The sequence below is a fragment of the Antennarius striatus genome, chromosome 15 (assembly GCF_040054535.1).
Source record: "Antennarius striatus isolate MH-2024 chromosome 15, ASM4005453v1, whole genome shotgun sequence".
NCBI lineage: Eukaryota > Metazoa > Chordata > Actinopteri > Lophiiformes > Antennariidae > Antennarius > Antennarius striatus.
Window position 1 is genome coordinate 14,540,595 of NC_090790.1, and position 4,878 is coordinate 14,545,472.

A 4,878-nucleotide genomic window follows, 5' to 3' on the forward strand; every position below is an offset into this window, starting at 1 on the left:
GGTTGTTGCCTCCTGTTTCCAGATAAGCTGTTGAAGAAAGATGAATTGGATGAATGGATAATAGACAGCTCTTGGTTCTGTTTGTTCTTCTTCTTTGGCTAAGGTAGGATAAATATTTTCTTCACTGATGATGCTCAACTGAATCTATGTGGAGTCACTCAGGTTACAGAAAATAAATCCCCACATTTAACACTCTCTTGATGACAGTGTTGGAAATTTGCTCTAACTCCCTGGCAATGGTACTGTTTTTTTGTTTTTTTTACAGTTTCTATGAACACAACATACTAATTCTAAAAGACCCACGTCTGTATTCTTGTAGATTTATAATAATGAACATAGTTTTCTTTGCTGTATACATCTACATTTATAGTAAGCTAGTAGCGGCTACGCTACACGTTTGACTCTTACCAGGTTTACCTGCCTGACTTGGACATATAGAGAGGAAGAGTCTGAAACTCTTATAAAACCTGATGTATTGGTGCATTAAAAATATGCAGAACATAACGTAATTTAAATAATTTCAATACATGTACTGTAGTAAAACAAAACATTAATATTAATAATATTAATGCAAAAGCCTCATTCATAATAGTAAAGCACTGACAGGAACATTTTACATTTGGAAGAAATTAGTAGCACAATAACAATACAGTCTCTGATTATTAATCTTCAGGTTACCCTGGCTGAATGTTTGAGGAGTCTGCCCTCTCTCACTCTCACTCTCTCGACGGGTTTTAAGTTTACATACAATATAGTAAGAGTGAGGACATGTTAATGAAGAAGAACGATAGCCAGGGGAAGATTAATCTAATTATTGTTCCTGTTTCCTGAAGCTTTATTTATGCGTCTACATTCTATTACATCTGAAACACGAGAGGTCTTATCTTGGACATGATGTACTTAATTCAGGGCTGGTTGCCAACCTATCTACTTTTAGGTGTATTGACCGAATTACATCCGTTCTACCAGGTACTGATTCTTGTTAAATCAATTGGTCCCAATTTTGTGTAATTAATTCCCAGGACTCTGCGTCTCCTCGGGTTAATAACGCTGAAAGCAGCTGCTCTAAATGGAGCTGGTGCCTGGAACAGCAGACACAGAGTTGGCCAAAACCTTTTTAATATTCTTTTCATCTTTCTTCAGCATCGATCTGTGGACGTTACCCCGACGGCTAAGAATAGACAAAAGACTGGTCCACTTATCTGGAGAGGAAGCTTCTTTAAACCCTTTCCTCTGGAGAAGACATGATGCTAATGATCAGACATGATGGACATGTTCGCCTATTAGCAGGAACTTTATCTCGGGCTTCTATCCCTAGTAGACAAAAAGTGTTACAGTACAGTATACTGTTCTATAGTAGTGTTTTATTAAGTAATAAAGTAGTCTAGTAGAATAGTAGTCAATTATAGTATTGTAAAAGTATAGCATTCGGTACTATAGTAGGGTAGTATTGTAGTATTGTTAGAACAATTATGACAGGATAATGTCATTGGGAGCAGTTTTTGTCTATTGTTTATTACACATTAATATTTAAACTCATATTGATATGTTTTGCTTATAATGACAGAAACTGTCACTTTGCTATTAACATTATCACACCCATTTACAGTGACATTATTATTAGTGACATTGTTATTACAATATTACATTTATTCAGGTTATTAAAATAATTATCATCATAAATAATACTTGGCCAGTCCCAAATTGCCCGTAGGAGTGAGATTGTGCGTGCATGGTTGTCTGTTATTGTGTGTGGCTCCTTGGTGCACTGGCATTGTGCCCGAAGTGTCCCCCGCCTCATGCAGGGGACACTCCGGGGACATATCCTCTACGGCGGATAAAGCGGCAGAAAATGAATGAATAATTGGCTTATAATATTATAATGTCCACATATGCATATCAAAATAAATAATGTGTGTTTTGTGTAGCGACACTGTGTCCATTATGTCCATGTCTAAACACAAAGCTTCATGAATTAATTACCAGTTGAATCAAACATGACAAAGTGAAGGAGCTTCTGCATCTCTCCCATGTTTATGGGATGTAATGTAAGACCTAGAGTTTACAACAATGTGAATGAGGCGGATCTGTGTATGTTCTCATCCCTGAAAATGGGTGTCAGTCAGCTGGTCACATGACCTTTACTTGAGCCATCGTAAAGTTACTAAACTATTATTAAAAAAAATAACCGAAAAAATTAAAACAGATTTACAGAGAGAAAAGAATTGTCTTTGTTTAATAGGGGAGGCATCACAGTGTCAAGTGGTCTGTTGTAAAACTACTAGCTAAAAGCTAAAAGTGATGATAGTGACCTAAAAAATGAATGGTGAGCAGCAAGCAGTGTCTTATCTGGTCTAAAAAAACACGTTCATATCCTGATGTGTCACAAACAAGGCCAACACAAGCTTTATAACTTATTATAACCTATGTATATGTTTTTGGTCTAGACATGCGACATAGGGGTTATTATAGAGTTGTTATTGTGACACAGCTGATCTAATTTAATTCAACTCCAGCTGTAAAACAGGAGCGACGCCACACATTTTAAACGAGGTTTTGCTGCAGTTGATTAGCTTGTTTTCTCCTGACTTTTGGGTTTAATGCAGATTCCTTTATCCTTCAGGTAAACACTCAGAGAGGAGCTTATTCACAGGCAGCAGCGGCGTGATATTCTCACCGACATCTCTGCGAACACTTCAAAATAACCACTCTTGTTCATTTGTTGTTTGGTCTCGAATCTTTGCACCCCAACAATCTCCATCCTCGACTTCTACACTGCTGACCTTGATTTTTCTGCAATCAATTTCCACCCATGAGCATTTGTCTGGCGTTTAGCAGTGACACATCCTCCCCACTGTTCCTCTGGCGCCGCTCCTGCGAAACATGTGAGCTGTCTGTAGAAATGTTGTAGGGGATCATAAGTGGTTTTAAAGTTTTATAACCAGGCATAATAAATGTGTTAATAAACAGTAATTTGTCATTTTGAGCAGATATACAGTAATTTATATTAAACCATTAGTTAACAACTGATTATAACCATCATTATGGCAAAAATAAAAAATTTCTAGTGAACCTGGAGCTTCACACAATGCTAGCGGCTGTTAACGTAACAAAGGTCCTTTTACACCGATGGTGTCGGTTTGGCATCCAAACCTGGTACACAGGCTATTTCTGGTATCACGAGGTTCCAAGTGAGCCCATGTGATACCAAACCTGACTGTGGAGGCATGTCGACTGCTGATTGGTCAGAGAGGCTCGTCACTGCTACGCATCATCACTGAGAGACGAACCAGACCCGTGCACATAGCGTATGCGGTATCCCACAGTGGTGAATAGTTGAGGTGATGATGTTTGTGTTATGTTGAAAATGATGTCACAGTATGTTTGGGGTGCGTCGCTATGGAGGCCAGCTACACTGAGCACTACAGCAGTAATTGAAACCAATGCCAACCGAAAGAACAAAAAATACAGCGAAGGGAGGAGACAAATGTGCCAAGAGAAGTTTCAAAAGAAGAGTCAGCAATGAAAAGAATGCTTTAAATCTCCATAGTAACAGCTGTGAAAATGTTCTATGAGAAGAAAAAGTAACGACTGACAAACACAACAGACACAGAATCTTCAAAACAAACAGACATCATTTTTATTAAACATCAAATCTGGCGGACGTTCTCCAATTAGCTCAAATCAGGTTACCTGCAAGCTGTGATGTCATGATCATGTCATATGTAAAAGGTGACACACACACACGAACACACACATACACACACATCTGACCAGAGGGAGACCAGAGACATTCATCAAGATCTGTGGGAGAAACGTCTGCAGCTGAATGTAAAAGAATCACAATTCATGATGTCACTGAACTGTTACCCAATGAAAACACAGCATTGAATCAGGATCATGTGAAGCACCGATAAACACACGTTAGATGTAAATGTGAATGTACAACATGCATGTTCTCTCATATCTAATGACGCATGCATTATTATAGAAGATTGCTCTGTGTGTGGGAGAGAGCAGAGGCTTTATTTCCAGGTGTAAATATAGAAATACTTCTAATGCATGTCGTGTGTGTGTGAGCAGAAATGACAAGATGGAGGAACGCTAAAGAGAACGTCTGCAGTTAGAGAAGAAACTCAACCAAAAATCAAAATTCAGATGTGTTTATGTTTCTCCCTCCATTTTAAACTGGTTTGAAAAATACAGACATGATGAGGTCGTACAGACATTTGGACAACTACAGCTAATGTGATCAGGGAGACAGGTAAGAGAGTACTTGGTGTGTCATCTGGAAGGAAAGTAGATAAGGAGACTTGGTGGTGGAATGAGGAGGTACAGGAGTGTATACAGAGAAAGAGGTTAGCTAAGAAGAAGTAGGACACTGAGAGGACTGAGGAGAGTAGACAGGAGTACAGGGAGATGCAGCGTAAGGTGAAGGTAGAGGTAGCAAAGGCCAAACAAGAAGCTTATGATGACTTGTATGCTAGGTTGGACAGTAAGGAGGGAGAGACTGATCTATACAGGTTGGCAAGACAGAGAGATAGAGATGGGAAGAACGTACAGCAGGTTAGGGTGATTAAGAGTAGGGATGGAAGTCTATTGACAGGTGCCAGTAGTGTGATGGGAAGATGGAAAGAGTATTTTGAAGAGTTGATGAACGTGGAAAATGAGAGAGAACAAAGACTAATAAAGGTGACTGTTGTGGACCAGGAAGTAGAAAAGATTAGTCAGGATGAAGTTTGGAGGGCATTGAAGAGGATGAAGAGTGGAAGGGCAGTTGGTCCTGATGATATACCTGTAGATGTTTGGAAGTGCCTAGGAGAGGTGGCGGTAGAGTTTCTGGACTGGGTTGTTCAACAGGATCTAGATAGTGAGAAG